At 37.6% G+C, this 24,918-nt stretch overlaps 1 protein-coding gene across 6 annotated transcripts in view; it reads right to left on the bottom strand.

The window, feature by feature from the left end:
* Window positions 1-24,918, bottom strand: part of LOC147353361 (uncharacterized) — a 64,355-nt gene that overhangs the window by 34,800 nt on the left and 4,637 nt on the right. For 5 of the 6 annotated variants that reach the window (XM_086349554.1, XM_086349557.1, XM_086349553.1 and 2 more), the window contains exon 2: window positions 13,852-14,027. The gene's annotated coding sequence lies outside the window, so the exon portion shown is untranslated. Of the gene's footprint in view, window positions 1-8,591; window positions 9,019-13,851; window positions 14,028-24,918 lie in introns of those variants that run through there. The other variant, XM_086349558.1, reaches the window with a different exon arrangement.

The following is a 24,918-nucleotide window of genomic DNA, read 5'->3' as shown; positions in this document are numbered from 1 at the left end:
AGAATCCCATGGACGGAGAAGCCTGGTAGGCTGTAGTCCATGGGGTCGCACAGAGTCGGACACGACTGAAGCGACTTAGCAGCAGCAGCAACTACTTTTTTCTAGGCCTTTTATATATTTTACAGCATTAATAAAGAAGACACTGCAGATGCATTTTGTCTGAAGAAGAAATCAACATAACTGTGTGTAATCAGTTCAGTTCAGTCGCTCAGTCGTGTCCGACTCTTTGCGACAGCACGCCAGGCCTCCCTGTCCATCACCAACACCTGGAGTTCACTCAGACTCATGTCCATCGAGTCAGTGATGCCATCCAGCCATCTCATCCTCTGTCGTCCCCTTCTCTTCCTGCCCCCAATCCCTCCCAGTGTCAGAGTCTTTTCCAATGAGTCAACTCTTCACATGAGGTGGCCAAAGTACTGGAGTTTCAGCTTTAGCATCATTCCTTCCAAAGAACACCCAGGGATGATCTCCTTCAGAATGGACTGGTTGTATCTTCTTGCAGTCCAAGGGACTCTCAAGAGTCTTCTCCAACACCACAGTTCAAAAGCATTAATTCTTCAGCACTCAGCTTTCTTCATAGTCCAACTCTCACATCCATACATAACCACTGGAAAAACCATAGCCATGACTAGACAGACATCTGATGGCAACGTAATGTCCCTGCTTTTGAATATGCTATCTGGGTTGCTCATAACTTTTCTTCTAAGGAGTAAGCGTCTTTTAATTTCATGACTGCAGTCACCATCTGCAGTGATTTTGGAGCCCCAAAAATAAAGTCTGACACTATTTCCACTGTTTCCCCATCTATTTCCCATGAAGTGATGGGACCAAATGCCATGATCTTCGTTTTCTGAATGTTGAGCTTTAAGCCAACTTTTTCACTCTCCTCTTTTACCTTCGTCAAGAGGCTTTTTAGTTCCTCTGCACTTTCTGCCATAAGGGTGGTATCATCTGCATATCTGAGGTTATTGATATTTCTCCTGGCAATCTTGATTCCAGCTTGTGCTTCTTCCAGCCCAGCGTTTCTCATGATGTACTCTGCATAGAAGTTAAATAAGCAGGGGGACAGTATCTAGCCTTGACGTACTCCTTTTATTATTTGGAACCAGTGTGTTGTTCCATGTCCAGTTCTAACTGTTGCTTCCTGATCTGCATACAAATTTCTCAAGAGGCAGGTCAGGTGGTCTGGTATTCCCATCTCTTGAAGAATTTTCCACAATTTATTGTGATCCACACAGTCAAAGGCTTTGGCATAGTCAATAAAGCAGAAATAGATATTTTTTTGGAACTCTCTTGCTTTTTCGATGGTCCAGCGGATGTTGGCAATTTGGTCTCTGGTTCCTCTGCCTTTTCTAAAACCAACTTGAACATCTGGAAGTTCATGGTTCACGTATTGCTGCAGCCTGGCTTGGAGAATTTTGAGTATTACTTTACTAGCATGTGAGATGAGTGCAATTGTGCAGTAGTTTGAACATTCTTTGGCATTGCCTTTCTTTGTGATTGGAATGAAAACTGACCTTTTCCAGTCCTGTGGCCACTGCTGAGTTTTCCAAATTTGCTGGCATATTGAGTTCAGCACTTTCACAGCATCATCTTTCAGAATTTGGAATAGCTCGACTGGAATTCCATCACTTCCACTAGCTTTGTTCGTAGTGATGCTTTCTAAGGCCCACTGACTTCACATTCCAGGATGTCTGGCTCTAGGTCAGTGATCACACCATTGTGAGTATCTGTGTTATGAAGATATTTTTGTACAGGTCTTCTGTGTATTCTTGCCACCTCTTCTTTATATCTTCTGCTTCTGTTAGGTCCATACCATTTCTGTCCTTTATCGAGCCCATCTTTGCATGAAATGTTCCCTAGGTATCTCTAATTTTCTCGAAGAGAAAAATTCCATGGGTGTGACTCATCGTGGCTGGTAAAAATACCCTTGTCACAGGAAGTGAAATAAAATTATTGAACTATAGAATACTTGAGAAGAAAGTTATCTTAAAATTTGCCTTTTCCCATATCTCACATGCTAAGAGCATCAAGATCAAGTACTACTGGGTCAGAATACATTTGTATGGGGCTCAAGAGTTTGCATTTTGAAAATTTCCCTTAGTGATACTTATGCAAAATAAGTTAGAAAACTATTTGTCTTGTTCAACAAACTCATGACACAAATAAAGCCATGAATAAGACCCAGGGAAGAGAAGATACATAGGCAAGACTATCTCGCCTAGGCTATCCCCAGCAGCATTCAAATAAGATTTGGCCAGTAGGTATCACAGAACTGTTCCATCTTCTCATGTCAATTGCCTGTTGTGAGCTGATCTTTCAGGTCACATGAACTGTACCCCAAATGTCAGGAAACATTTCTCAGTTATGCTGTCTTAGGATGTTAAGCAAACAACAGAATTCAGCATTATAAAAGTAGCAGTCACTGTCTAGCCTTAGAATCAATGTCTTTAAGGAAAAAATACACACACACATACTTCGAATGTTAAGAATAAAACATAAAATTTTGTTATTGGGCTCTGTCCTATCTTTATCAGTCAGACCAATCTGTTTATAAATCTTTAGAATTGGCTCTGCTGTGTCCTAACTCCAAGAGACCCGGCTCTCAGCAGAGATGCTGTTTATCATGTGACCTCCCTGAAGATATTTCTCTGAGTTTTGCTCTTCCATTTTCTGTAAAACTTTCCATCCTAAAAAAAAATTATAAGAGCTGATCGGTAGAAATGTAGACTTGAACTCTTCCTTATAACATCATTTTGAAAGAGACAGTTTTTTTGATTGTTAGATTTAAACTGCTAAACACAAAACCGATGACTTCCAAATTTACATTTCAGATCCAGACTCTTCTCAGACCTGTCTCCAAGAAATCTAAACCTGGGAACACAAAGACATCATCTTCCCTCCAAGACTATTTTGTCAGTCACTTTTCAGAAACAACTTGTGTAATTTGCCGTCTTTTTCTTTTTCTCCTTTCCCCCCATCCCTTCCCTCTCTTTCATTCCTTTCTCCCTATATTTTTCTTTCTTCACTTTCTTTATTATTTCTTTCAGAGGTTCCTATAACTTTAGGAATGAAGTTTAAACTTTTTGCTTTCATTTCTATTAAGGGGAAATTCATAAACTATAAAATCAGCCATTTTAAATTAAGCAATTTAGTGGCATGTAGTACATTTCCAATACTGTGCAAACACCACCTCTATCTAGTTTCAAAATATTTTCACCACCACACCCCAAAAGACCCTAAACCCATTAAACAATTACTTCCCATTTGTCTTCTTACCCTAGCCTGTAGCAAAAACCAATCTGTTTCCTGATTCTATGCTGTTTTTTCATGCTTTACTTTGCTTCTTCCACTCTCCATTAGATTTCAAATTTCTGAAGGGAAAACTCATCATCTTCCCTTTATGTAATCACACTTTCCAAATTTGATCATGTTAATCACTGTCATCTTTAACACTCCAACTGTTTCACACAACCCTTACAGAATGTCCAAAAATCTGAAATATTTTCCAGTGATTTGACTTTCTAGCCCCAAATCCCTTATTCTTTCTCACCTCAACCCTATTCCAATTTACCTTCCTCTCTCCTTTATTCTTCCCTTTCTTTTTCCTTCCTTCCTCTCTCTCTTCTTCCTTTTTTTCTCTCTTCCCTATTTCCCATTCCCTGTCCATCCCTATGCATTTCTTTCATCCTTTTTTCTTCTTCTCTCATAACTTTCATTCTTCTCTTTTCCTCTTCTCTTCATATTGTATATATCAGCTTCTCATCATTCACTATTTTGTAAAAATGTATTTGGTTGTGCCAGGCCTTAGCTGTACCATACAGGCTCTTAGTTGTACCAGGCAGGCTCTTAGTTGTGGCATGTGGGATCTAGTTTACTGACCAGGGATCAAACATGGGGCCCCTGCATTGGGAGTGCAAAGTATTAACCACTGGACCACAGGGAAGTCCCATCACTTGTTATCTTACTCAATAGTTCTCTCCCTCTATGTCTTCCCACCCCGTTACTCGCACTCACTCTCTAGTTTACTCTCCTCGCCACCTGCTCCATGTCTTTCAGTCCTTCTAATGCCCTTTGTTCCTCTTCTTGTCTCTCACTGCCGTTTCCTAAACTAAGGAGACTGTCCTCCCGTCCCATCTCCTATACAGTTAACTATTTAGCATCCATCACATTTCATCCTGTGCTACCTCGGGATGCCTCTCCTGAAACTCCTAGGCTAAATTAATTCCATTGTAATATTCTATCTCATACTTCAGCATCAATTCAGTTTGTTTTTAAGATCCTCTCTTGAGAAAAAATCTCTAAGTTAGGCTGAGCCAAAGTGCAAAGAGCTACAGTTGTTTTCCCTGAAAAGCAAATGGGTTGTGGGATCTAGGCTGCAACACTTGATACATGAAACAATAATCAAATGATATGCAGAGTACATCATGAGAAACGGTTGGCTGGAAGAAGCACAAGCTGGAATCAAGATTGCCAGGAGAAATATCAATAACCTCAGATATGCAGATGACACCACCCTTATGGCAGAAAGTGAAGAGGAACTAAAGAGCCTCTTGATGAAAGTGAAAGAGGAGAGTGAAAAAGTTGGCTTAAAGCTCAACATTCAGAAAACTAAGATCATGGCATCTGGTCCCATCACTTCATGGGAAATAGATGGGGAAACAGTGGAAACAGTGTAAGACTTTATTTTTTTGGGCTTCAGAATCATTGCAGATGGTGACTGCAGCCATGAAATTAGAAGACACTTACTCCTTGGAAGGAAAGTTATGACCAACCTAGATAGGATATTCAAAAGCAGAGACATTACTTTGCCAACAGATGTCCATCTAGTCAAGGCTATGGTTTTTCCAGTAATCATGTATAGATGTGAGAGTTGGACTGTGAAGAAAGCTGAGAGCTGAAGAATTGATGCTTTTGAACTGTGGTGTTAGAGAAGACTCTTGAGAGTCTCTTGGACTGCAAGGAGATCCAACCACTCCATTCTAAAGATCGGTCCTGGGTGTTCTTTGGAAAGAATGATGCTGAAGCTGAAACTCCAGTACTTTGGCCACCTCATGCGAAGAGTTGACTCATTGGAAAAGACTGATGCTGGGAGGGATTGGAGGCAGGAGGAGAAGGGAACGACAGAGGATGAGATGGTTGGATGGCATCACCGACTAGATGGACATGAGTTTGAGTGAACTCCGGGAGTTGGTGATGGACAGGGAGGCCTGGCATGCTGCAGTTCATGGGGTCACAAAGAATCAGTCACGACTGAGCGACTGAACTGACTGACTGACTGATATTGCACTGTGCTGTTCAAAGATGAGGTGTAGTACAAATGCCAGGTATGACTAACATTATCTCCTAAATCTGTTCATCTTATTACTCTTTGCAAGTGCTTCTCCAATGGTAATATTGGGTATGCACCTTTAATTCAAAAATAAGGTTAAAATCCTAATTTCTATTCATTTGACCTCTATTAAGCCTATCTGTTTATGGAGGCTTCTACAGAGAAATATGAAGAAACATGTAGGTATTGAAGACAGAGTTAAAATGTTTATTACATCACTGATATCATTCAAGTAACTTGTGAGAAACAGTTTTGTCAAAGAAATCATTCATTTAGCTTATGGGATCTTTATGATACACACAATAAGAAACACTTAGAGAAGTTATAAAGCAAACAATAAAAGAGAACCTTGTGCCAAGAGTCTGGGAACCAATAATCTGAAAACAAAGAAAGAGAACAAAGGGGTACATTCAGTTCCCAACCAGTCCTCTCTGCATTTGTGTGCCACCCAAGGTCCAAGTCAGGATCAATAGAGAACAAAGTCAGCATTGTGTTTCAAGCAGGTAAGTGTAATCTTCTGAAAAATCACTTGACTGTGTAGAGGCTATTCCTGCCCCAACTTCCATAGAGCACACTCAGTTCAGTTCAGTTGCTCAGTCGTGTCCGACTCTTTGTGACCCCATGAACTGCAGCACGCCAGGCCTCCCTGTCCATCACCAACTCCCGGAGTCCACCCAAACCCATGTTTATTGAGTCGATGATGCCATCCAACCATCTCATCCTCTGTCATTCCCTTCTCCTCCTGCCCTCAATCTTTCCCAGCATCAGGGTCTTTTCCAACGAGTCAGCAAAATAAAGAATAATGTGGTTTTGCTCCTGATGCAGACAACTCTAGGCTTCCTTATTATTTTGTTTAAATAAATCATTTTCCAATCTACTGGTTTGCCCCCAAAACAAATAGTGATATCCTCTCAGTGATGATAGTTGTAGAAAATTACAGGAACTCAGGACCAAACCCTTCTCCCAGATTACGTTAAGAGTGCCTAAAGATACAAGCCTTATAATATTATCCACTTGCTGTATGCAGACATCACTCCTGGTGATGTCAAGTACAATGATCCATTCAAACCTCAGGGTAAGCCTATATAATAGTTGTTAATGCCAGTGAATCTCAAAGAGGTTATACAATAGCACAAAGTTTATATACTTTCTGTCTGACTCCCAACCCCAGCATGCTATAGTGGAGAGTCCCAAATGAAGTGCTGATAAACTTCATTTATTGAACAAAGTCTAAGCTTATTATTCTGAAATTATTATTCTGTGGATATTTAAAGTGACAGAGGACTTTAAAATTTTTTTAAAAAGTGATTTACAGGAGTCTTTAGGTATAGATTTCTTTTCTGGTTCATGTCACAACTTTTCCAATATGAAAGAAGTCACCGATACTGAGCTACCATATATTATACTAAATAAAGACAACTAAAATACACTTAAGCCATGAAAGTCACTTTACTAGCCAATAACATACTATTTGGGGACTTACTGCTAAGAATCTCTCTTTGGAGTAAATTCCAAATAATCCTCACTTTCCCATATCATTGGCAGGCACCTTTGAAAAGAACAAATGGCTCTTGGATTTAATGTCTAGGGAAATGTTTCTAGTTTAACTTTATTTCAAAAAGATAACTTGCCAACAACTCACTAAAATCTTTGAGTCACTTTCTTTGGTGTGTGGCTAAGCAATGTTCATTTGGGAGAAGAAAAAGAAAAACTTCATAACAATGTGTTTGGAACTGTTTAAAGCAAACATATGCAAAACCCGGGTGACTAAAGATACTTTTTTTTTTTTTATTGGATTGAAACAATGCAAACTACACACTGTGTCTAAATGTTTAATATAAACATTTACACTGAATATATTTGCAGATCAACAGCTGCTCAAACAAAAGCAGCGAATCTAATGGATTTCATAGTTGAAGCCCCCAATCAAAATGGAGTTTACGTTCACATAGCTTATTCAATTGCACTTGTGTATGGGCCTTTTTTTCAAAATTATTATCTACTTTTAATCTTCTTCCAAGAAACAATCCAAAGAAAGTTACTTAGTTCACGTTTCTAGACCAAATGAGGTACAGGGCAATTAATTTTATTCCTCAAACAAAATCCAGCTAGTATTATTGATATGGAATACTACTTTGCTATCATAATGCAATTATGCTATGTATGCTCATTTCAACTGAACATATACGAAGACATTCCAAATGCATCTGAATTCTCTATCGCTGTTCTATGCGCAATTCAAAGCATGTCAGTTAAGGGCACTTGCAAATGCTTAGGGACCATGCACTGAACACTTCCCTTTGTAATCAATCAGGAACTCCATGAAGTAAATTGGTTTATAATTTTGCAGGAATTTGAATCTTACTGGAGGAGGCTGATGTGTAGGAGTCAGTCACTTAGAATATGTACAGATTCTGAAATATGTATACCATTTCAGCTATATTATACTTTATTGTTTATTGTGCACATAATAATCTCTGGAAAAGTGATGGAAATGGAGTTTGTTTCTAAAAATGAGTAATGAGTGACAACTGTTAATGTTAGCAATAAAATTCAGAAGAAAATAAAGATGTCTTTATGAGTAATGGTACTCTAAGAAGAAATAACAGCACTCCACCCATACAACTACTGCAAGAAGGGGGATTATAGACTATGTTGGTAGTCATTAAGTTGGTTATTCTTAAATGTAGTAGAGTGTATTCCTCATAAATGAAAATTATAAAATCACATAATAAACGTGATTAAATGAAGGTATAACTATTTAGTTTTATATAACATTTCCTTTGGAGATAACTTTTGGATCTGGCTATTCTTATGCCTTCGTTAAAGGTGGAAGACACTAAGCTAAACTCTTGGAGAAGGGTACAGTGCATCAACTCTTTTATGTCCTCTAGTAGTAAGACTCAAATATGTTACAAGTGACTAACCTTACTCAGTTAGGTTTCACCTAACTTCTTTCTTATTCAGAACAGAAGCAAGGCTATATTTAGCTCTTTGACCCCAATAATTTATTTTATCTCCTTTCTTCTCCCTTCATTTGATCTAAAAACAACATTCTTTCTTGAAATACTAATGAAAACAGTTTTTCTTAGTGATGAACATATACAACTTTATACAACTTTTTTTATCATGTAAATAATGTATCCCAAAGCCACTCCGATGCTGAAAATCTTTCCTTCATAGCCTTGTGTTATTTTTGTTTTTGTTGCTATTTTGACAAATAATTCTTATAAATATTTCTATTACTGCTGTATCTTCATGCTAGGGGTCCATATTCACTCTCAATCTACCTTTTATAATGCTCACAAAATATATTTCCTAGAGCATCACTTTTTATTATGGAATTTCCCAGCTCACAAATTTTAATGGCACCCTAATGTCAACTTACAGGGATCCAAACAGTTTGTTGTTGTTATTTGCTTTGTTTTAAATTAGAATCACTATCTTTAAATTATTTAAGCCCAAATGTCATCAAGTCTAACAAGAGGGAAGTGTTGAAAAATATAATGTGCTATATATACCTCCTTGATCTTTGGAACTGTACAAGATGCATCACAGAGATCATTTCACATAATCTTTTTAATAATCCTGGAATGTGAAGGGAAAAAATGAGATATGGGCAACTTACTTGTAGTAAGTGCCAAAATTTGGATTTGAATTAGCCTCTCAGTCTCCAGTAGTGATACCTGGGTATGAGAGCAAAGGGGAAAAAAAAAATGTTACAGGGATTCATGGATAAGGTAAGGATTGCTGAGGATACAAGACCTCAATGTTTTATTCTCACATCCCTGTAGAATGGCATCTTTGTAGATTGCTACTGTTTAAAGACAACTGGCGCAAATCTGTGGCTACAGATCCACATTTATTTCAGTATCATTTTCATCCTAAATCAAGCCCAGTTCTATCATCTCTTCAAGTACAAGCCTCAGATTGCTGGCTAATTCTCAATTGCTCATATCTAGAAATTCTGCTCCAGAGGCCTGGCCTCTGTCCCATAAGCATGTACTGCTAATACTGCTCTAGGGGTCACTGAACATTGGTATTCCAAATAAATATTTGCTGTTAGTTTTTTATAGCTTATTATGTTCTACTACAATCCTTGTCTAGATATGGTAACAAGAAAGAAAACAATGTCACAGTATGTATTTATAGATATTCACTCATTATTTCAGTTTCTCACAGATAATTGAGTTGACACCATGTGGCAGCAATATTTCTAGAGCTTGGAGGTATAAAGGTGAGATACACTCCGTGCACCCAAATAACTCATCAATATAATCAGGATCAGTGATTTGGCAGCTGGTTCTCTTTGGAGTACTAGAAGTTCAAAAAAACATGTATCCACTGCTTTTTTACTTATAAATAAGTAATAATTTAAATATACACCAAAGGAAATAAAAAGAAAGATAGATGGAGTTACATCTATGGGAGGGAAGATTATGTAATCATGTGTAATTGTGACATTCAGATTTCTATGCATTGTTAACATAAAACAGAATTATATACATATATATTTTTATATGTGAATGCATTATATCATATGCATAAATGGAAATTATATATGATATATTCTATCAATTATTAACAATGGTTCTCTGTTATGGATTGTGAACGAATTACTTGTGGTAATTTTTCTGAAATTTCAAATTCCAAAAAATAATTGTATTTTTATTTTCTGAAAAAGACAAACACCAATTACAAAAATAGATTTTATTCTGCCTTCCTGGTAGTGTATATCGCCTCTATTTTTAACAAGTCCCACCCACATCATTTTATATATATTATATATATATAATATATATACACATATTTGTTCAGCTTTATTGAGGTTTATTGACAAATAAAATTCATATACTTAAGGTACACAACATGATAAGTTGATATACATATACCTTGTGAAATGATTAGCGCACTCAAGTTAGGTAACACATCCATCACCTCTAACAGTTATCATTCTGTGTGTGCTGAGGACATTTAACATCTTCTTTCTTTGCAGATTTCAAGTTTACAATACTGTAAAATTAAGTAAACTCACAATGTTGTGTATTAGATCCACAGAACTTATTCAAGTCATAAATAAAAGTTTGTACCCTTTGACAAACATCTCCCATTTGCTTCTACCTTCTAGCCCTGGCAACTATGGTTCTATTTTGTTTCTATGAATTTAATTTTTTTAGATCTCAAATACAAGTGAGATCATATAGTATTTGCCGTCCTTAGTCTGACTTATTTCCTCAGCATAATGCACTCAAGGTCCATCCATGTTATGAAAATTACAGATTTCCTTCTTTCTCATAGTTGAATAATATTTCATTGTTTATATTTACCACAGCTTCTTTATCTGTCCATCTGTCAGTGGACACTGATGTTGTTTCCATGTCTTGTTATTGTGAATAATGCTGCAGTAAACATGGTAATGCAAACATCTCTTCAAGATCCTAGTTTCATTTCCATTGGATATATACCCAGACATGAGAGGACTATCATATGCAGCTCTATTTTTCTATTTTGAGGAACCTTCATACTCTTTTCCATATAGCTGTTTCAAATTATATCCCCACCAAAAATGCTCAAGTGTTCTCTCTCTCCTCATCTTCTTTAACACTTGTTATTTGTTGTCTTTTTGATAATAGTTATTCTGACAGGTGTACAGTTATATTTCATTGTGATTTTGATTTGAATTTCTATGATGATTAGTGATGCTGAGTATCTTTTCTTGTATCTGTTGGCCATTTGTACATCTTCTTTGTGAAAAGCCATTTACTTTGATTATATGACTACTTTGTTTATTTTTGCTTTTGTCTCCTGTGCTTTTGGTGTCACAACCAAGAACCATGTCAAGACAAATGTCAAGTTTTCTCCCCATGCCACTTTGAGGAGTTTTATAGATTCAGGCCTTACATTTAAGTCTTTAATCAATTTTGAGTTCATTTGTGAGTGATGTAAGACAATGTGTGACTTTACTCTTTTGCATGTGAATATATAGTTTTCCCAACATCATTTGTTGAAGAGGCTGTCCTTTACCCATTGTGTATTCTTATGCCTTGTGGAAGTTTAGTTGACTGTATATGAGTGGATTTCTTTCTTAGCTCTCTATTCTGTTTCAATGTTCTGTGTGCCTGTTTTATACTGGTACCATACTATTTTAATTAATTTGGCTTTTTAGTATAGTTTGAAATGAGAAAGTGTAATGCTTCAAAGTGTTTACTTCTTCTCAAGATTGCTTTGGCTATTTGTGGTCTTTTGTAGTTCCATACAAACTTTAGGATATTTTTTTCTAGTTTTGTAAGGACTGATACTGGAATTTTGATGGGGTGGCATTAAATCTGTAGGTCTTCTTGGGTAGTATGGGCGTTTTCACTATATTAATTCTTTTAATCCATGAACATGAAATATCTTTCCATTTATTTGTGCCTTATTCAACTTCTTTCATCAGTATTTTATATTTTCAGTATATATATCTTTTACTTCTTCTGGTTAAACTTATTTTTAAGTATTTGTGCTTGATGATATTTTAACTGGAATTCTTTAAAATTTTTTTTGAGACAGTCTGTTGTCAGTGTGTAGAAATAAAACTAATTTCAGTACATTGATTTTCTATCCTGAAAATTTACTGAATTCATTGATTAGTGTTCACTTGGTTGGACTTTTCAACTGAGTGGGTTCACGGCTAGGCTCCATAATCACCTTTGGTTGAGTGGGGTCCCAGGCTGTGCTTCCTGGAAGACTGGTGGTGTTGTCTTGACTCTTCCTTCAAGCAGGCCTTCCAGGGTTGACTCTGCACAGCCAAAACCTGTGCTCTATAGTTGAGAAAGATCACTGGCAAGATTATCTACCCAGACAATGCTGCTGACTGTGCTCTGCTGTAGGTTTGGGTTGTTACCAGGCTACGAATTTGGGCAGGCTGCAGGTTATGCCTCAAATCTGGACAGGGTTGCTGATTAAGTTCCCTGGTTGAGTGAGGCTGGTGTGTGTACCCCAGAGTTAGGTGGGGCTGGAAGCTGGGCTCCACAATTGGGTGGGGTTACTGTCTGGGCTCTCTGCTTCCATTGAGCTACAGGGTATGCTTTTCGTTTCATAGGGATCATTGGCTTGGCTTCTTGCCTGGTTAAGCATAGGCTACGCTCTGCAGCGGGGCAGAGTCTCTGACATGGCTTGCTACCGGGATGAGGCCAACAGCTGTGCCCCCTGCTAGGCTGGGTTGCTGGCTGGGAACCCAAGGCAGGCAAAACTGCCAACCAAACTCCCTGGCAGACAGAGACACCAGGTCAGCTCCATGAGTGAGTAAAGTGGCTGGATGGACTCATTGGTCAGGTGAGGCTGCTAGCAGGGCTACAAAGACACCATGAAAATCCATGTGCTGGTCACTGTGTGTCCTATTTCTCTTCTTTCTTCCTGGCTGACTCCAGGTGATTTAGCTTTGTCACCTCCCCCACATTCCTAATGAGACAGAATTTGGCCTCTTAGAAACAGCCTTAGATGTTGGGGATGCTGAATATATACCTTGGGCTCTGTATCTCTACTGGATAAATTATAGACCCAGAGAATCCCTGTCAGTGTGTGCATGGGTAACACAGTCAAAGTGAAACAATTCTTCTTACTCTTCTAATGCAGACTGTCTTTTTGGTAGTCCATGGGAGTCCTTTACTCTGTTCTGAGAATTTTATTATGGCATTCTTGTATGTGGATATCTGCTAGTTGCTCCTGCTATGAAGAAATAATGCTAGGGACCCCCTACTCTATCATCTTTCTGGCAAACCCAGTCACTATGTATATTTTAACTGGACACAGCCAGGTAGACATTAGCATTATGATAGAAATACAGAAAAGGATTTGTGGCCAAAACACAGAAAAGGCAGAGCTAGCAGTAATAGCATATATAGTTATTTTTTTTTGTTTGTTTTGGAAAGGTGCAAGGTTCATGATTTTCAAAAAACAAATAACCCCTAAAATAAGAGACAAGCAACATGTAAGCCAGTTCTTTAAAAGCCTCCAGTTAAAACAAATAAATTTATATTAAAATAAATTTAAAAAATAAAAAAATAAAAACATCACAGATGCAATGAAGGCATGGCAGAAGCTCATCAACTTTTTAAGAAAGATGGAGGAAGACACTTTCTTCCATGGTGAACTTGGTAGAGCCCATTAACTTAGGACACACTTGACAACAAACTGAATGTAACCAGAGCATGCCAGATTTGCAAAATTCCATTATTCATGCACTGGTTCTATAGAAGTTACTAAGAGTAAGCTATTAAGAGCTGTTCAGTTTGGTTCAGTTGTTTAGTCATGTCCGATTCTTTGCAATCCCATGGACTGCAGCATGCCAGGCCTCCCTGTCCATCAGCTGTAGGCCATTCTAATAATCTTATCATCCCATAACCATTTAACAGTGAATGGAAACATGATTTAAAGATTTCTTTAAGATGGAGCAAGAACTGAACTTCAGCTAAGTAATAAAAGAGATGATTACAGACCAAATAAGAGAATACACTGAAGCAGACTTAAAGACAACTTACAGGCTTGGTGATGGTGGGGTTCCTCTTCCTTGTAAACGAAGAAAGTGTTTCTGAGACTAGACCAAACCACCAGCTGTCTTTCATTTCCTCAAGCTCTACTCTCACTGTATAAACTCGGTTATGGAAAAAGGAAGTTTTCTCTTGGCTTACAAATAGATAGCTGCCTTTTGGAAGAACTGCAAGGAAAAGAAAGGAGTGTCAGTAACAAAGTATTCATATTTCTTCAGAGTCTTATACTTGTATGACATTGCTTTAGGTAAAATATGTAAATTTATTATTTCCAATTCTTCTTTCCTAATAATCTTACATGTAGCTGAACTACCCTGGATTTGAGGACATGTTCAGTTATAACATGTACAGCAAATCTTTCTTCCTTCATGTCAAAGGTAATGGTAATAACATTGAAAACCTAATGTGTGTCAGGGTTTTATATGAGCTGACTCTTTCTGGCCTCACCACCATTCTTTAAGGTGCACATTATTTTAAAGAGAACTGGCAACCAGGGAGATGTTCTGAGTATCAAAAACTTGTCACTTGTAAGTCTTGCAGGAGAGTTATGAAACTATCTGTCTCTAAGTTGAATAGTCTTTCAACTTTATAATATTGCCAGAAAAGGCTTAAATGTGTGCTGCAGGAATAGCTGATTCACTTTAAAATAAACTCTCATATATTAATTATAAGACATTTCACAATCAAAGCATGCCTTTTAAACTGGCAACTTAATATGAACTTTACAAATTAATCAATTAGCATCTTACAGACTCAGGCCTTATAAACCAAACATTGAGTCAAGCTGATCTCTCCAGATTAATTTATATGATTTGTCTAAAGTATCATATACCACAAAAACATATTTAAGAAATGGATATTCAAAGAACAGAATGCTATTGCTTTATTTACAGGATAACCAAAATAAAGTTGACCTGATTAGAAGAAATTATTTAGGAGGTATTGGGTTATGATAGTAATGTTCTGAACTTAGAATCAGTAGCACAGGCTGGAAATTAAGCTTTACCATGAGTGAGATGTCCTCAGAAAACTCAGTTAAAATTATTGAATTTCAGTTTCCTCACCTGAAAATTGAGGGTAATAATGACCAACTTGCATCACTTTTATAAATGAAAAAAATATATAGTAGAATGTTTCATAGTATGTTCAAAATTATGTTAATAAAATAATTAGGGCAAAGTTCATTAGAAATCTATGAAAAATCCCTAAGTTTTACTCATTCAACACATTTTTGTTGACTGTCAATACTTATCAGTTTGTAGAGCTGCCATAACAAAATATCACAGACTATGAGGCTTAAACAACAAAAATTCATTTCTCACAGCTCTGGTATCTAGAAGTCTAAGATGAAGATTGTAGACTGGTTGATTTCTCCTGAAGCCTTTTACCTTGACCTGCAAATGGCCCTTTTCCTGATGTGTATGTATATGTGTGTATGTAAGTATATATAGATATATATCTTTTCTTCTGGTTACACATACTCTGTAGTGCATCTTTTCTTATAAAGACATCAGTCAGATTGAGTTTAGGCCCACTCAACTGACTTCAGGCTTAATTACCACTTTAAAGTCTCTCTCTCCAGATACAGTCACATTCTCATATGTTAAAGGGTAGGACTTCAACATAGAAATTTTGAGAGGACATGGTTCAGCCCATAACACCAAACATTAGGGTAAGGAACTGACTAAACTATGCACAAAACAAACTTGTTACTTGACCTCAAAAATTTTTAGTCTGGGGAGGTATAGATGAATTAAAAGGATACTATATCACCATGTGATAAATGCCCTTAGGGAAATCATGGGCTGCATGAAAGCAGAGAATGGAAACAGTCTATTCAGATTTAGAGATCAAGGAAAGATAACCATAGAATTTCTTCTAAACTGTCAACTGATACAGAAGTATGAGTCAGATTTATGAAAATCAAAGAGCTAAAGGGTACTCCAGGTATAGGAATCAATCTGTGCAAAGCCATAGAATTGAGACTATTCATTTAGGGAACTTAGGTGATCCTGAAGTGTGGGAGGAAGAGAAAAGAAGAACATGCAGAGATTTTAAAAGCATGGTGCTGCCACAATGCTTCCTTCAAGCCAAATCAGAGCTTTTGATCTAATCCTAAATGCACTGAGAGCCGTATAAAAATGTGTTAGATCAGAGCGACGTATTAGTAGGTTTGTCTTTTAGAAAGATTTTTGATGCATAAAATGAACTGATGAGAGACAAAAATCAATCAGAAAACCCATTTATGAGATTCCTCGGTGTACCAGTCATGATAGCCTGACACATGGAAATATCAAAAGGGATGAAAAAAATTGTGACTGATCTGTGGGACAGAATTTATATTGGATTGGTTGAGGAAGGATAAGATAGAGTGCAGAAGACTCTAAGATGACTGTCAAGCTACTGACCTAAGTTTGTGAGTTGGTGGTAGTAATGTTGCTTGAAAGGGAGGGTTAAAATGAATGGGGAGTTTTGGAGGGAAAGGATATATTCCATTCAGATGCACTGGTTTTCAGGTGGATATCTAACTGGAGATCAAAGACACAAAGACACAGCAGGTTCTATGGGGTCTGATTGTTGATACTTGCATTTTAGTAAAGCGTCTTCAACCAAATTAATTTCTACTATTTCTAAGGCAAAATTCATTTATGTCAATTCTTTGTTTTTTTAAGATACAACTAATTATTACTAATTTTCTTTTACCTCCTTTGGAGAAATTATGGGTAATAAGAGGTAATTGGCTTAGTCTTTCTGACCATTATTTCATGAATCTGCAGACAACAGTTCAGCTTAAGATATGTCTGTGTATTTTGTAATAAAATATGTTTATCCCATGCTGAAAGATGCAAGGAGACAAGCCATGAAAAATTTATGTAGGGAGGTCTCTGTTATTGCTGTTAAGAACAACTTGAATAAAGTCTAAAATCATGCATTTAGGAAAAAAGTAAGAAAATTCATTTAAGAACATGAATTAGTCAATAATAAAAACTAACCTGTTTTAAAAAATAGGCAAAAATTTTGAATAGACATTTATCTAGAGAAGATCCACAAGTGAATAATAATCACTAAAAACTGGCTTAATGTCATTAATCATTAGGGCAAATTAAAACCACAGTGAAATAATACTGTATACCATTAGAATGGTTATTATCAAATACACACACACACACACACACACACACCAGAAAATAACAAGAGTTGACAAGACTGTGGAGAAATTAAAACCCTTACACATTGTTGGCAGAAATGTAACATAGGGCTGCAGTTTCAGAAAACAGAAAGACAGTTTCTCAAAAAAATTAAACATTGAATTATCATATGTTTCAGCAATTGCATTTCTGGGTATATATCCAAAAGAACTGAAAGCAGGGACTTCAGGAAATACTTGTACACCCATGATCTTGCATTATTATTCACATTAGTCAAAAGAAAGGAAACAAATAACCACCTATAGATGAGTGGATAAACAAAAAGTGGTATATGCATAAAATATTTTATATTATTGATTTCTAAAATTTTATATTTTAGATTATTTAACCATAAAAGGAATGCCATTCTGATACATGCTACAGTGAACACTGTGGAATTTGAAATAAGCCAGTCAAAAAAGGACAGTTACTAAATGATTCCACTATCTGGAAGAGTCAAATTCATAGAAATAGAAAGTTGAATGGTTTTTGTCAGAGTCAGAGGAGAGAGAAGAATGGGGAGTTATTATTTAATAGGCACAGAGTTTCAGTTCTGCAATATGAAAAGTGCTGGAGATGGATGGTGGTAATGGCTGCACATCTATGTGGGATTAAAGCCACTAAACTGTTCACCTAAATATCACTAGAACAATAAATTTTACCAAAATTTCAAAAAACTTTAAAATAATTGTATAGTATTCCCTTTACTTATGAATTAAATTTAAACCAAAAATCTCTGTCATATAGCATGTATAATGGTATTAAGACTCCATGATATAATCAGCCATAATGAATGCTATCAATAATATATCAGAAGGTCAAATTTTCTTGCAAATTATTTATGTGATATGCATATGTTAAAAATAATATTATGAAATAAATGTTAACTTTTTAGCACAGATGGAGAGTTATAAACCCTGGGATGTTCTCTGTCCCCACTAACAGAAGCATAACAATTAGATGCTGAGATTAGAACTTACTAAGACTTGAATGCAAAAAAAAAAAGAAAGGAATAAAATAAAAGTAAATTTATAAGCAATATTGGTATGTCTATAATTTATATAAATATTTCAGAGGATATTTAGAAAAAGCCTCATGGTAATGAGTTTCAATATATCAAAGCAGAAATAAACACATATGTTCACAGTGTCTTGGAGAATAATACAAATAAATTATTACAAAATGAGAAAAAGATTGATTGGACTGAGACTCTTTGGAGCTGCTGTTTCTTTTTGGCTAATATCATTTATTATACGAAGTTGCTTGAAACTTCTTAAAAGTCTGTTTAATATTAGCTTGTTAAATATTGTCATAAATGTTTTAGAGTTTGGTTATTGCTTTCTTCAGATCCATAACCTTGCTTTAATAACCCACATATATTCACATCCACTTAGTAAGCACATTACATTGTGTCATTAAGTTACACAATGAGTATAATTGCTTTACTTCCTACTGATTCTCTCCTAGGTCTATGACATGAGCAAAGTATTTTCTCTCAGAGCCTTATAGTCTGGAAACCCCCTGGCAGCTGAGGGATAAAGCCAGGTGAGAATCATCATATCCCACTCAACATCTTAATTATTTATTACCTTGCTCCAGGCAGGTCAGGGCTTTTTCTCGGGACACTGTCAATCTGTCTGACTTCAGTCAGAAAAAAAAAAAAAAAAAAACACACAAAAATCCTCAGAGCTCACTCTCAATTAAAGAGGCCAAATGCCCAATGTCTGAGGAGAGCTCCAAGGAGCTTCAAACCCTCATTAGGGTATAAATGGGATTTTCTGATAAAATTTCTATATAAAAAGTCAAATCACTTAAACAAAAACAAATTTCTTGATTACATGCTTCAAATTCTTTAGATTTACCTCTTTAGATTTCCTGCTTCCTGACACTATGCCATTTTCACAAATTCTTAGCATGTCCTCAAGAGACTAAAAGGAAAGGATAATGTGAAACTCAAATGACTGTTTTGGACTTTAGCTTCAGTCAGAAATTAAATGTGAAGAGAACCTGAAACTGTTGGCAAAATGATAATATTGGAGCATCAGTGATTTCAGTTACCTTTGACCCCCCTCAACACATCTTACTACCCATGAATGTTTTCCCTGAACAGCCAGTGGAACTGAAACACCTGTATTCACCATTTGTTACTTGTTAAAAGTGGTTCTTTTTTTGAGGTATATATATTGTGTTCATAAGAGACATGGAATATCCAGTTGGGAATCCAGGCAGGGGTTGCTTTAGGGAGATTAAATATTAGTGGGAATCTCTTACTGCACCAAGTAAAAGCTTCCCTGATAGCTCAGTTGGTAAAGAATCTTGCCTGCAGTGCAGAGACTCTGGTTCAATTCCTGGGTCGGGAAGATCCACTGGGGAAGGGATAGGCTACCCACTCCAGTATTCTTGGGCTTTCCTTGTGGCTCAACTGATAAAGAATCTGCCTGCAATGCAGGAGACCTGGGTTCAGTCCCTGGGTTGGGAAGATCCGCTGGAGAAGGAAAAGGGTACCCACTCCAGTATTCTGTCCTAGGGAATTCTATGGACTGTATAGTCCATGGGGTAGAAAAGAGTCAGACATGACTAAGTGACCTTCACCTCACTTCAAAATAATCTAGTTTGATTCTGAGGAGGCCTGTGACATAAGACTATGTCACATAGTCCTTCAGATCTTTATAAACTCTCCTTGTCTAATTTTGCTTATTAGTAACATTTAAGTCTACATTCTCCATGGGGTAGAAAAGAGTTGGACATGACTTAGTGACCTTCACTTCACTTCAAAATAATCTAGTTTGATTCTGAGGAGGCCTGTGACATAGGACTATGTCACATAGTCCTTCAGACCTTTATAAACTCTCCTTGTCTAATTTTGCTTATTAGTAACATTTAAGTCTACAAACATTCTGCAACTGTCTTCTTTCATTAAGTGCTATAAGAGGTGTACCCAATGTTTGAATATATAAGATAATGTATCTAGATAACAGAGATCATGAAACTCTAATGTATATGAATATCCCTGGGGAACTTTCTATACGTGAATATTTCTGCAGAATACGGAAAAATTCTGATCTAGAAGATGTTTGAAACAGCTGATTAATCTTTCTTTAAAAAAAAAACTGAAGATTTTCATTCATTCAAAAACTTGTTTTGCTCCATGTGTTCTGATAAAGTATGTGTCTGGCAATGATTTTAGGTCAGCCCTCTTCCTCATGGCCATGCTGTGACCATAGCAGTGGGAAAATTTCCCTTAAGCATTCCATGCTGCTGCTAAGTTGCTTTAGTCGTGTCCGACTCTGTGCGACCCCATAGATGGCAGCCCACCAGGCTTCACCATCCCTGGGATTCTCCAGGCAAGAACACTGGAGTGGGTTGCCATTTCCTTTTCCAAGGCATGGAAGTAAAAAGTGAAAGCAAAGTCGCTCAGTCGTGTCCGACTCCTAGCAACCCCATAGACTGCAGCCTACCAGGCTTCTCCATCCATGGGATTTTCCACACAAGAGTACTGGAGTGGGTTGCCATTGCCTTCTCTGATAGTTTACCTAAAAAGGAAAGGTGTCTCATTTCATCATAGCCACATGCCTACCATGTATGACAATGGTATACATTGGTGATTAATCAAAGAGGGTACTTTTAATTTTTGTTCTTCTGAGGACACTGACAGAGGTATGCATATTTTCATTCTAAATTGTAAATATGATCTTAGCATGCCTCTTCTGAAAGTCCCTTAGCTACTACACAATTATTAGTGAAATTTTTCAAATTTTGGGGAGGATCTTCGGAGAGTACCAGCCAGAAAAGTAGCTGGGGACAGACCTTCAGTGTGTCAATCTCCCTTTCCCTCTGCACTACCTCGCACAACTAGAAAATTGAAGTTTCAACATGTTTTGTTTATTGGATTTCTGAAGAAAATTTTGATTGGGTTTTAAAACAAATCAAAGACAGAATCAATGCCTCATATTTACTCTCCCTGGCACAAAACACAAGTTCCAATATTATCCAGCTCCAGATGTCTTGTCAGGTTTGCCTGTCCCCGCTTCTCCATGTATCTACCTAACGTGTAATTAGTAACATGTAATCAGTCCCAGTTACCTGGATGTGACACACTTTAGAAAATCTGAGGCTGTTTTCTGTTTCTCATAGTTCCTTCCTGTGGGTATACTATCTAGTTCATTTCTACCCATCTCCTAGGATTCCTAGAAACATTTTAAGGCTATATTTGGGGCCCCTTTTCTGAGATTATTCTTATGAATAATTTTGCTATAACCCAAACTGCAGTGCACTATAATCTTGAGATATATATATATATATATATATATATATATATAAAATTCATGGAAAAAACCCCTTTGAGTACTGATACCATGTCATGTTTAAATGTCCAGTACCTAACATCTTGCTGGATATACGATATGTGCTAGTACTTGTTTTGGAGAAGGCAATGGCACCCCACTCCAGTACTCTTGCCTGGAAAATCCCATGGGCGGAGGAGCCTGGTAGGATGCATGCAGTCCATGGGATCACTGAGGGTCAGACACAACTGAGCGACTTCACTTTCACTTTTCACTTTCATGCACTGAAGAAGGAAATGGCAACCCACTCCAGTGTTCTTGCCTGGAGTATCCCAGGGATGGCGGAGCCTGGTGGGCTGCTGTCTATGGGGTCGCACAGAGTCGGACACGACTGAAGCGACTTAGCAGCAACAGCAGCAGCACCAATACTTCAGGGCTTTGCTACAGTAACAGGTTTGTTTTGTTTGGTTTGGTTTGGTTTGGTTCTTTTTTACAACTATTTAGACATCAGGTGGAGGATATATAGCTTAACCATGTTCAGCAGTTTCCTACTCTCCTCAAGATAAAAGCATTCTTCAGCCCTGGAAACTCAGTTCTTTGAAATTGAGATCTTTCACCATTCAAGTTCCATCTGATTCTACATCTTTCTACAAATTTAAGATCCAGACATAAAGAATCATTTAACTCTCTTTAAAAAGGCCAGGATATTGTAGGTCTTCATGGCTTTCAGAATGGGATTGTCTACACCTGGAAAGTTAGGTTCCTCCTAAGTTGGTCAATACTTACTAATACCTTGAGACCCACTTCAAATTGCTATTCACTACACAGCCTGTCTTGGTAAATATGTCCTGTTAAAGTGCTTGCCTGATCCCATAGTTTTAGGTCTCCCTTCCTCTTGACATGATGTCATCAAGGAAGTTTAAAAAATTTACCTTAAACACATCCATCAGATCAGATCAGATCAGATCAGTCGCTCAGTCGTGTCCAACTCTTTGCGACCCCATGAATCGCAGCACGCCAGGCCTCCCTGTCCAGCACCAACTCCCGGAGTTCACTCAGACTCATGTCCATCAAGTCAGTGATGCCATCCAGCCATCTCATCCTCTGTCGTCCCCTTCTCCTCCTGCCCCCAATCCCTCCCAGCATCAGAGTCTTTTCCAATGAGTCAACTCTTTGCATGAGGTGGCCAAAGTATTGGAGTTTCAGCTTCAGCATCATTCCTTCCAAAGAAATCCCAGGGCTGATCTCCTTCAGAATGGACTGGTTGGATCTTCTTGCAGTCTAAGGGACTCTCGAGAGGCTTCTCCAACACCACAGTTCAAAAGCATCAATTCTTCAGTGCTCAGCCTTCTTCACAGTCCAACTCTCACATCCATACATGACCACAGGAAAAACCATAGCCTTGACTAGACGAATCTTTGTTGGCAAAGTAATGTCTCTGCTTTTGAATATGCTATCTAGGTTGGTCGTAACTTTCCTTCCAAGGAGTAAGCATCTTTTAATTTCATGGCTGCAGTCACCATCTGTAGTGATTTTGGAGGCCAGAAAAATAAAGTCTGACACTGTTTCCATTGTTTCCCCATCTATTTCCCATGAAGTGGTGGGACCGGATGCCATGATCTTCGTTTTCTGAATGTTGAGCTTTAAGCCAACTTTTTCACTCTCCTCTTTCACTTTCATCAAGAGGCTTTTGAGTTCCTCTTCACTTTCTGCCATAAGGGTGTTGTCATCTTCATATCTGTGGTTATTGATATTTCTCCCGGCAATCTTGATTCCAGCTTGTGCTTCTTCCAGTCCAGCGTTTCTCATGATGTACTCTGCATATAAGTTAAATAAGCAAGGTGACAATATACAGCCTTGACGTACTCCTTTTCCTATTTGGAACCAGTCTGTTGTTCCATGTCCAGTTCTAACTGTTGCTTCCTGACCTGCATACAGATTTTTCAAGAGGCAGGTCAGGTGGTCTGGTATTCCCATTTCTTTCAGAATTTCCCACAGTTTATTGTGATCTACACAGTCAAAGGCTTTGGCATAGTCAATAAAGCAGAAATAGATGTTTTTCTGGAACTCTCTTGCTTTTTCCATGATCCAGCGTATGTTGGCAATTTGATCTCTGGTTCCTCTGCCTTTTCTAAAACCAGCTTGAACATCAGGAAGTTCACAGTTCACATATTGCTGAAGCCTGGCTTGGAGAATTTTGAGCATTACTCTACTAGCGTGTGAGATGAGTGCAATTGTGCGGTAGTTTGAGCATTCTTTGGCATTGCCTTTCTTTGGGATTGGAATGAACACTGACCTTTTCCAGTCCTGTGGCCACTACTGAGTTTTCCAAATTTGCTGGCATATTGAGTGCAGCACTTTCACTGCATCATCTTTCAGGATTTGGAATAGCTCAACTGGAATTCCATCACCTCCACTAGCCTTGTTCGTAGTGATGCTTTCTAAGGCCCTCTTGACTTCACATTCCAGGACGTCTGGCTCTAGGTCAGTGATCACACCATCGTGATTATCTGGGTTGTGAAGATCTTTTTTGTACAGTTCTTCTGTGTGTATTCTTGCCACCTCTTCTTAATATCTTCTTCTTCTGTTAGGTCCATACCATTTCTTTCCTTTATCTAGCCCATCTTTGCATGAAATGTTCCTGTGGTATCTCTGATTTTCTTGAAGAGATCCCTAGTCTTTCCCATTTTGTTGTTTTCCTCTATTTCTTTGCATTGATTGCTGAAGAAGGCTTTCTTATCTCTTCTTGCTATTCTTTGGAACTCTGCATTCAGATGTTCTCAAAATAAAATATGCATCATTTTGTTATAGTTAACACCCTTGTATATGTGAGGATGTTAAACACTGGTTATCATTTAAATAAAACAGGATGCTTCCATCAGTAATTTGATTAATTATTGTTGTGTGGAACTGATTTATTTCTTTTACCATTCTATGAATTTTAGCATTTGTATAGAATCATGTATACAACAAATGGGATGAAGACAATTACACTGTCTCCAAAAGACCACTTCAGGTTATCCCTTTACAGTCTCACCTTTCCCTCAACCTTAACCCTTGGCAACTGCTGACTTGTATTCTACTTATATAGTTTTATTTTTATTTTTAGGAAGATCATACAAATAGAATAAAATATGTAACCTTTTGAAACAGGTTTTTTTTTTCTTTTTTCTCAATGTGACACTCATTTTATATAAACATATGGAAGTCACATTACAGAATAGCCCCACTGGAGGGGGAAAGTCAACATTATGTTTTTGTTAAACCTATCTCTGCTTTCTAGGTTGGGCCCCTGCTTGGGGATGCCTGCTGCTTTGGGAAGGCTGGGGCTTATGCCAAGAGGCTGCTGAAGATAGTATGTGGCCGACCCCTAGGCCAAACCTTTTTTGGTATGTGGTACATGGTACCTTCTCTGGCCCTCCTTAGCCTAGGGCAGCATTCTGGGAAAGAGGGTTCTGGAGAGCAAGACCCAGGAATCCTGGGGGCACTTAGAGTGGAGAGGACCAAGCCACAAAGTAGAGTCTGAAGCTTAGAGCTTGCACCTTTGGAGATGGGGGCACAACAGTTACAAGTAGAAGGAACCTGGG

Source organism: Bos grunniens, chromosome 18 (assembly GCF_055505025.1).
Source record: "Bos grunniens cultivar Pamir isolate PY7600 chromosome 18, Bosgru_T2T1.0, whole genome shotgun sequence".
Lineage (NCBI taxonomy): Eukaryota > Metazoa > Chordata > Mammalia > Artiodactyla > Bovidae > Bos > Bos grunniens.
Note: the sequence above shows the minus strand (reverse complement) of the source record. Positions and strands in the feature narration are given on the sequence as shown.